A 10,922-nucleotide genomic window follows, 5' to 3' on the forward strand; every position below is an offset into this window, starting at 1 on the left:
AAATTTTGTCTAACATTTTTGAGAACCGCTGATGAATGAAAAACCACGGTTCTCATGTGGTTCTAGTCACTAGTTTAATTAAATTGTTTTTCATCACTTCAATTAATTCTACTTAGTCGTCTATTAGTAACGTGTTACCCCAAAATATTTGAAGTAAATACTATTTGTTTAAATATTAAAGCAAGAATTAATTGTATTTGATAACTAACATGTTCGCAAATCTCGTAACCAACAAATCAAATATCAGACCATGTCGTGGTATAGTGATTTTGGGATCTAAGAGCATGAGCATGACTTAGACGAAAAGTTGTTCTAGGTGTTTTCTCAGATCTACGAAAGTATGAAAGAAAGTCGCGATAAGACCATCTCGAGCACATAAAGCGAGGGTGTATCACTATAAACGGTATCTGACCTTTTAGCACAACTTGCCTTGTCGCACGCGAGTCCATACATCAAGTGCGACTTCAAGTGTGGACTCGCGCGCGACAAGGCAAGTTGTGCTAGAGGGTCTGCAGGTCTACATATTGACTTTGTAATTGCCATATCATGTCATGTCAAAACTTCAATAATAAACCGACAAAAACGTGTATAAGAAAAATATTCTGAAACTTTTAAACATAAGTAGAAAAATTAGTATTTTTAAGTTAGTTTTACATGTACAGAGTAAAATATAATTTAGTAGAAAAAGTATAATTGTTACAAATTGTAATTACCATTAGAGTTTCTTGCCTTGGTACTTATAAAAACCAGACTACAAGTTAATGTCCACAATAATAAATGATACGACAGTTTAAATCTTCTGTTTTATGTCACAAAAACAGATAAGGCTCATAAAAATGCTGGAGTAATTTAATTTTGCATACAAATACTGAAGTTAGCATTCTGCGTAGCTTTCTCAGCCAAATAAGAATATTTCCGTATTCTGGCTTCTCTACATATAAGTTTCAACTAAATCTGCCATATTGTTATAAGTTAAGTAACTAAATTTGTATGCTTAAAAGTTGTGCAGATCTCCCTCTACTGGTAAAACAAGTCGGGTTTTACCGGTAGTTTTTCTTTTCCACGTTGCCAATATTCCAAGATTTTTAAGTGGACGAGAAAATTAGAATTCAAAACGAGTATACGTGACATTTCTGATTGTTTCGACAGCATCTACGAAAAAAAAATCTGTCTAGTGATACAAGTGTTAGCGCAAATTAATATTTTATTTCAAGTTTAGTCATATTTTCTTTTAGATTAATATTATGGACATTTAGGATATAATTAAGTAATAATATAATTAAGTAATTTATTAGATTTTTTTCCTTTATTTTAATTTCATTCAAAAATACTGACAAGATCATAGTTTCATATGGATTATGATATTCAGACAACTAATATGTATTCTGTGATTCAGATCAAATTCATAACCTATTAATATAATCAAAATACGCCTCCCGATTATGTAATAAACCTAATCGATATTCGTAATGTTTGATAATGTATAGTAAGGCACATGTAATTACATGTATTACGTTGACATTGACATAGCGACTACAACCTTGTGTCTCCTCCTAAAGTGAGCCTGGAAAAGCTCTCATTTGAAAACCAAATTAACTACATTGCTTAAGTAGAACATTGGGAGAAAAACTTTTTGGCACTTATTTACTACCTACCCATATTTTTACAAATTGAATGTTGCTAATTTGTTAAGGCGCTACAGGAGCGAAAATGCTGAAATGGAAAGGAGCCCCTTTCAATTTGGGAATTTTAGTTAAATATACAGTTAGTTATTAATTAGATTTATCGAAAAAAATTGTCCATTCAGAACAACTGAGTTAAAAGATATTTCGTAAAAATCTTTAAAATTCAGGTGCTGCTCTCGACTGTTTCCTCCTTCAAAACTTAATCAATCCTAACGAAATTTGAGAATTTGAATGACAATGAAATAATCTTTATCGGACCGTTTAGTTTTTTTGCTAATTGTTACCAATTTTGCGCCATAATCAATCAGGCCGATTTTGAAAATTTTAAAATATGGTAAGAATTCTTTCTACAAACACTTTTCTTTCGTAGGTATATTATTTGAAAAGAAACACTAAACAAAGTTCTATACTAAAACACACTGGAAAATTGATAGATATGCCATTGTCAATGCGTTTGACTAACGAGACGTGAATATTTCGTTCGTTTCTATGCATGAATGAATGAATAGCTTTGTACCGGAACTAAATAAATAAAGCCCAAACTGCATTTTGAGGATTCCAATTGGATGCATGTCGATCGATTCGTCGAATATGGGATGTAAGTCACTCTCAGAGCAATTACCTTTCGTTTGTTACTACAACAAAGCCTTTAAAAGTGAGTTTTTGATAGTTTAGTATACGTTAGGTATTAGCATAAACGTTAAGTGGTTCTTGATAGGTTTAGTAGTTTTTGAGAAAAATACGGAAAACTACGGAACCCTACACTGAGCGTGGCCCGACACGCTCTTGGCCGGTTTTTTTTTTATACTACGTCGGTGGCAAACAAGTATACGGTCCGCTTGATGTAAAGCGGTCACCGTAACCTATGGACGCCTGCAACTCAAACAGTGTCACATGCGCGTTGCCACCCCATTAGAAACTTGTACACTCCCTTTTGCTGTGTTAAGTACACAGCAAAAAGGAGTGTACAAGTTCCAAGGAGGGTTCGGGTTGCCGACGACTCAAAGGACAATAGACGGAACAAGTTAGTTCCGTAAGTCCTCCCGTCATCAGCACACCGCACCCTCGTTGAGCTCTGGCAGCCTTACTCACCGGCAGGAACACAACACTATGAGTAGGTTCTGTTCAATTTCTACAGACAATGAATGTCAATGTCACAATGAATGATTGTCACGATTGTCATAACGTCAGGCCTACGTCACTCGCTCGCGGTCACGCGTTAAGTACCTACTCGCTAGCAGTTGCCTCGAGGTAACAAGTGGCCGAGAGGCGCCACGCGCCCGCCTGTGTAGTCGCGTGGTACGTACCTACTATTCTTCTGAGTTTTACCACAGAATATATAATAGTACAAGTACAGAAGGCCCACTGCTTTGATGTTCACGAAATGCCGCCTTTTTAAATGCCTACAAAATTCTAACAAAGAAACGAACCGCACGTGCGCAGCGTCGGAGGATAGGGTTGCCTATGGATTAAAACCCATCAATTCTCAGATAAATATACTATATATTCAATTCTTTTCTGAGTTTTACGTAGTAACTCATTAGTATTAGGTAAATAAAGCATATGCATTTGTCGTTTTGCGGGCATGTTAAGGAACGTTTAGAGCGGTTTCGCACTACGTCCGATCAGAATTCGTGAAAATAAGATCCGTGATAGCCGTAGAACTATTTGTATGGTACTTTATGCACTACATCCGATCTCCGTCATCCGATTCCTTTCCGTCATTTTTCGGATTTAGTGCATAAAAAATAGTTCAACGGCTATGACGGATCTTATTTTCACGGTTTTCGTTCGGATTCTAGCGTCAAAAACTCTTGGCACAGGCTGAGATTGTTTCTCACACAATTCACATGTCCTTGACAGACGAATTGAAAGTAACCAATTACATGTTCCCATTAAAGTCAAATGAGACCGATCGAATTTTTACGCTCGTTCGCTACACTTAATCGCAAGCGTGTTTCCTATGGTCCTATGGTCTAGTGCATAGGTTCCCAAACTTTTTTGGGCCACCGCCCACTTGGGTATCTAAACAAAACTTCAGCGCCCCCCTATCATAAAATAGCTGAAATAAACGATGTATTTAGTCATTACTTTAAAAAATCATACATTAGTCTCACCCAACAACAACACACAACCCAAAACGACTTAGAATACGTACTACTTAAGTACGTACATGTAAAGCAGAACGAAATACATAGTTATATTCAACTTTTTGAGGATGCTTTTATTTTCGCTTAAAAATAAAACAAGTATACATGATTAAACACTATTTATTTATTTTTTGCACTATTGTCTTTATTGAAAATATGAAGTTATCTACTGAGTTTATTGAACAATCAAGATTTCAATGTGAAGGATGCGATTTTGTTAATTTATTTATATCTGGTTGAATTTTCGTTAAAAATAGCCGAAGGTCACCACGTTCAGTAATTTGCAGTTTGCTTCTTTTTTTTGTAAGAACAATGTGAGAACGGCACTGAAACCTCGCTCAGCTAAATACGAAGATGGAAACGCGATTAGAAACTTCTGTGCTATTTCCCATAATCCAGGGTACAGTTGAGGTATTGATTTTTGGAGCCAGAACTCCTGGTATCCCATTTTAAATTTCACTTTAAGTTCTTCATTTGTTGTCAGTTCAATTAGTTCTTCTTCTAAGTTAGGTGACTCTGCTGTATTCAACTGCGAGAATGGATTTAAAAGCCAATCCGGTATGTTCATTTCAAGAATATCTTGGAACCGCTCATTGAAGTCAGCATGAAGAATTTGTAAATGCTGACAATATATTCGCCTCTACCTAAATTACGCTTGAACAGAAGGATTTTTCCCATAAAAGCAGCAATAACATTTTTGGTTTTAATTAAATTCAAGTGATCACCCTGTAATTGAAGATTAACATCCGATAGAGGTGATGCAGGTAGGCACCAATATCTGCACCTGGTTTATGCATCACAGTGTTTATAACTTCTTTGACTGCCGGTAAAATCAATTCTTCGCCAATTGTATGTGGTTTACCTGTTTTTGCAATCAACAGCGAAATATTGTAAGAAGCTCTCAGTCCGTCATCATCTTGTTTTAAAGACGACGCGAAGAGGTTCGAAATGGTAGGCCGCGTATGAAATTTTTTTTCTAGCCCTTGAAAATACGACAAATCTTTGTCTTTTTTGTCAGCATGCATTTTAGTCAAATGCTCTTGTAACCGAGAGGGCTTCATTGCCTCATTTGAGAATACCTTCTGGCAGATCACGCACATGGGTAAAGTGTGGTTGGTGGGAGATGAAATAAAGCCATATTTCAAATATTCAACACTATACTGGCGACATTTTTTCTTAGCCTCCGACATTGTCGCAGCAAATCAAGTCCAACAATATAATTATGTATTCACATTTAACACCAACAAAAGTCGTTGTTCGAGTTCACTTGTAATCACAAAAACATTATTCAAAATGTTCAGTCGCTTTGTGGCAAAACTGGACAGTTAAACTTATTACTATAACCACCATTAACACTCCCGATAAATAACTTTATGCGCAGTAAAATTAATCTAGGATCCCCAACGATGAGCTCAACTAGAAAGACGTGGATTTACTGATTGCAAATAAAGCTGTGCACTACGCGGTCCATGTGTAACGGTCACCCAGATGGCTTCGAGTTCTCGCGCCGATAAGGAGAATAAGGACCCGACAAAAGATATTAGACAAAACAAAAACTAACCTAAGGTAATAAAACAATGTTTGCTAACGGCGGGCGCGGCTTATTGCATAATAATACAAATGCGCCGAGACGATGGTGTTTAACAATAGGCTTTACAGTTATTATTTTAAGTTTTTTTTCCTCATATATGGGACCGCCCCCCTGTGAGGGACGAACGCCCCCCAATTGCTTTCGAGCCCTCTACCGCCCCCCTGGAACTCCTCAGCGCCCACTGGGGGGCGGTATGGACCACTTTGGGAACCACTGGTCTAGTGTATGATGTAAAACGATATGAAGTTGAAATTGTTGTTTTCCATGGTTAAAGGGTCCTTACGTTTCACATGTAATAAGGTGCTTTCTGTCCTCGTTTGCATGTTAAATCCATAGAATGTAGAAACCCATAGATGTATAAGATGTCATCATGGCACCAGTTGTTTTGCATTAGGTACCATAATACATATAACGGCCTACAATGGTGCTGGTGGTTAACAAACATTCGTATAAATCTCATTAAAAATAAGTTTTTGGAAAGAAAACACAGTACCACGGTAGAGATTGAAGATCGAGTAGAGTAGCTACATATCTGCCTCTTTCAGTATTTTGTATGCTTCATGATCATAATATATAATACTATACCTACTTATAAATTCTCATTAAGTAATCCTTATTTTATAAATAGGAAGGATAAGGACCTTTTGGACGTGGAACACTAAATTTGATCAGAGAGGCCATATCTCGGCGGACGTCGTAAAGTTTGCACAACCGCCGCGGAGGCTGCGGGATGTGGGCTCGGGCAGTCGTCAAGCTTCGCCGAACCAACTAGTGGCCCGACTGATCACGCTACTTACTAACTTAAAAAAAACCTTCGACAATTTTACCCAACAAAAATAACACCTTTGTAAACCACAGCTGTAATGACATCCTGTTCTTCGGAATTACCTTTATTTTATTCCTACTGAATGTAAAACATGAGTTTCTGAGAACACATTAAAATAACCAACACTGCCCTTCTATGGAAGCTGACACGAGGAGAAGTTTAACATATTCCTTTTTTATTTTTAATACATTCAACTTACGCTTCGGATACAAGTAGTTCGTTGGAAAGAAGCCAAAACAAGTCACGCATGGCTTACGAGTGACATATTGGTTTGGCGACGATTGAATATGTGAATTGTAGTGAATACAAATATTTGGGTAAACGTTCATGTATAAACACTGCCAGTTGACAGAACTAGTTTATGTCATGACACATTTAGTCATGTGTCTTAATAAAAGTGAATTATCCGCCTACTACCAAACCGTAACTGAGTGTGACTGACATGCGAGTGTTACAAACCAATAACCAAAGTTAGGCTCATTTCATATGATTTGTGGTAGAAAACTAGCATTTTATAAAATAGTTTACATCCCTATATATTAAAATGAAGACACATTTCTATTTCTTTATATCAAAGTAGGGCGGGGCTTGAGTACGACTACTAAATTACAAGCGGGATCCAAAGACGCAAGCTTCGGCATACCTATGCAAGATTGGCGTTGAGTCACATTTAATACGCTGCTTCAACCGAAAGGATTTAAAGTCTGCTTTTTAAAATTAGTAGGCACATTATTATTATGAGTAATTTGTTGGCTCACAAATTACATCAGGTAGCCCGCGGCGGTCCCGCGCGCGGCAATCAGCAGCGCTGTCGGCTCCAGCGCAGCTCCATACACCTCCGGACACGCCCACAGTTTAACATTTTTCAACTCGCCTGGGATAATGCTAGATTCGTATTATTCATTATGGACCCCGATAATTATATTGTCATTATGCTGGAACCCGGGCTGATTTCTTGAGGGTATATTGTTAGGCCGTCGGTCAAATAAAAAGGTCAACGGCTATACAATAGGGATAAGTGTGTCCCGGACGGACGGTTTGTGAGATCTGCCGGCCTCGCCGAATTGACCAACATTGATGCTACGTGGCGATCCAAACGCACTCTGATTTTGTTGCGAATGATTGGGAGACCTAGCAATGATACTTACGAAGCGATTGTGACTTCAAAATGGGTGTCAATGGCTTTCTCGCAAGTTTTCGCTGGCTCGGCGCTCGGAAGCCAAAGGAATGATACGGATTTGCGGAAGGTACTGCTCGTTAAGTTTTTGTGGCTTTAAATCAGCGTTAATTAAAAAGTTGCAGTTATCACATAAGGATTCTCTGCGCTCAGATTTTGCTGAGCTTACTTAGTCGGCGCGGCTAAATGGAATATTAATAATGCTTGTGGCCCCACCCGAGGTGCCTTTATAATACCATTTGCTAGTGAATATGAAGATGAGAAGGCATGGAAGCGTCCCTAACACTGTCTCTTCATCCGTCCTTTGTGTCAATTCGTATGAAGATTAGTGCGCCTAAGCCAACTATTTAGCTCGAGTTGTACCTTAAATACATGTTTTATATACCTATTTAAGGCACACACGTAGATAGCCAAGAAGTAGATACAAATAAATGCGTATATATTCATATAATACCTAAAATACGTGGTTGGTACTAGCAAAGACATATGTAACTCCGTATAGACAGATAAAGTCTAAGAAAAAAACGTACCTCAAAACCGTACCGAAAAAGGTACGGTGACCTAGATGGCGATACACCTTTGGGAAACGCTCGGCTAGATGGCGTGTAACGGACCACACAGTCCTCGGTTCAAATCATAAGATATATCTATAATAATTATGCTTAGAAACAAATGCATACAGAGATAAAAACTTAAAAATTGCAAATAAATAAAACGAAAACAACTTACATACGAAATGGAATTCCAACAAATTAAAAATAGAAATTCTCGGAATTAAAACCGGCACAATAGGCGTTTTAGGCACATTAGGCGAAATCGGCACAATAGGCGTTTTAGGCACAATAAGGCAAGTCCGGCACATTAGGCGTTTTAGGCACATCTGGCGAAATCAGACATTCTTAGCCATAAAACAACACAGCGCATGCGTTAAAATCGGGACAATAAAACTCAGAGCGCAGCGTCAGAGGGGGCATTCGGCGAGGGAACGTGGAGGTGTTGACATCAGGAGTTTAAGATACAAGATTGAGAGGTTGGAGACTGGCGAGAAGGTATCTTGGTAAAGTAGACTTGAAGACTACCAGTAAGTATCCAAATTGTTTATTTTGAATGTGTTTATATTTGTAATTTTAGATTAGTGCTATTTTCTGAAGGTGATAATTTTAAATAGTGGTACTTATTCATTTCATATGAACAAGATATTCATGAATGTTATATTTATGTGGTAATTATTTTAAGTCGTTCAAATTTCAATTTATTTATTACATACAATTAACACTAACGGTTAATTTGGAATATTATTAATTAAAATTCGGATCTGAGTATCTCTAATATGACTACTATTTAGATACATAAAATATTACACATATTTACTTTATGTACATACACATTCTATTAGCTAGAATCTCTTTGGGTGATTAGAAGGATTTTCATACTATTGTTTCATCTTTAAGTAAGATAATTTTGCTATATCAATGAAAGTAGGATTAATAACTTTATTTATTGTTCATAACATGTAAACTTTATTAGAGTTAAAGGATAACTTGTGGGAATTAATACTAATACTAAATACTAGGGAGGCATAGGACATCTATGGATGTTAGGATCCTGTCGCTATCAAGGAGAATCATTGATATAAAAATACGATTGTTCACAAAAGTTGAATCATTGACACTGGCCTCGAGATTGACAGACTTTGGAATCATCATTCCATTTTCATAATATGGTTAACGATAACGTTGTCTGGGAGACCAAACAATTCTAGCATTGACTAGTGAAACACGATGTCAAGCAATGGACCACTATACTCGGAACGTGGGAAATTGCACGCATATAGAATTTATATTTTGTGATCTTGGACAACCTTCGATGGCTATGGCCGAACCAAAATATATATATGGGATGGCGTGTGAGTCTGGGGTTTTGTCGTTCGAAAGGCTAGATCAATGAAGTATTTGTCTTAGTATCAAAAGAAGGTCAATGAATAGGCCCAATAAAGGGTATCAAAATAGATATTCTGTTTCCTTGATAGACCAGGGGTAGGCAGAGCAGTTTCTATCCTGACGTTAGAGGACTTGGTTGCAGAAACATCCCAAAACATATAAAATTATACCGGGATTAAAGGATCCTTGATTAAATATTTGATATCTACTATTATGGTAGTACATTTTTAAGTAGAGCAAAGACACTTTACATCAGTTTACTTTTGTTCTAAGGATCCCATTTGTTCAATGTTTGATAAAGCATAAATTGAACCAGCAACCTAGTTTGTACATATGCTCGAGCGAGGTCCTTATAATAGGCTATATTATATTATACACCTATTATTCCTACGTATAAGGGACTCGTGGGTCGGAAACAATTAACCCCATTTTAAATAATGTCTTGTATTTATTTTTAATATATTTCCTGTATTTATATTCCTTACACAATTTTACCATTCTCACACACTTTTATCTCAACGCACTAAATTCTTTCACAAATGACGTTCTCTCAGCTTATTATACCTCAAGTGAATATATTACTGCCTTAGTTTTATCAACTTAAATTTAACCCTAATAGCAAGTTCCTAAAGGTAAAAAGAATCTGGATTGCTACGCACAACTACGGGGTCCTTCCACTTACTAGACGATCACAGTATTTGTTTTAATGGCCAATTTTTAATAGTGTATTGTTTTAATTAGGGCTAACAATTTGGACTTAAGTTAGGTAATTTAGGGTGTATTTAATTAAGGGGTAGCGGGGTGTTATAAAGTGGTGCCGTGACCAGGATGTAATAGACCCTAAATATGTCCAATTGTTAGCATATTCAAGTGACATTTTGTCACAAAGTGTTGCTGTGAATGAGATATCCTTTTTGGGAACTTGCTATCCTTCATGCTGAAACTTTATGTTAATTTTGTATCATTCGTCTATTCTTATTAACCACTGCGTAATAGTCTAAGGGGCAATCAAGCTATTGATAGTTTTCTAAGATACGTTTCATTTTGAAGTATGTTTTGTAAGTTTAAGGTCACTAACCTGGATTTTTAAACAAAGTTATAATCCGATATTGAAACAGAAACATTGCACTTTGCACAACACATTTCACTCACTTTAGACATAGCTGTGTAATTTTAAAACCATTGTAGGCTTATCACTTATCTAATTAGATTGTTATTTCACTTTAATTCACTATTCAAAGAACTAATGACAGTTTGCGCTTCTAGCATAAACTAAACTTATAAACGTTACCCGTTACGAACTTAGGACGCGGCTTTATACGATAATTGGAATCGCGTGTGCACATGGTAATGTATGTAAACAATAACATAATTATCGATCAACAACGTGCGTACAGACTGATAAGAGATAACACGTGCAGAAAACTGTCATCGACTAGGGACACCGGGGATAGAAGAAACTATTTGAGGCTATTGTAAAAATGTCAAGCCAGCTGTCAGTGAAACAATTCAATCGGAATGGCAATTTTAGAAAAGTTATTCGTTTTCTAGCT

At 36.8% G+C, this 10,922-nt stretch overlaps 1 protein-coding gene across 4 annotated transcripts in view; it reads right to left on the bottom strand.

Moving 5' to 3' along the window:
* The window catches only part of LOC125225692 (band 4.1-like protein 4), a 116,286-nt gene that overhangs the window by 68,203 nt on the left and 37,161 nt on the right, over window positions 1-10,922 (bottom strand). The gene's annotated exons all lie outside the window — the stretch shown is intronic.

Source organism: Leguminivora glycinivorella, chromosome 4, assembly GCF_023078275.1.
Source record: "Leguminivora glycinivorella isolate SPB_JAAS2020 chromosome 4, LegGlyc_1.1, whole genome shotgun sequence".
NCBI classification, from domain to species: domain Eukaryota; kingdom Metazoa; phylum Arthropoda; class Insecta; order Lepidoptera; family Tortricidae; genus Leguminivora; species Leguminivora glycinivorella.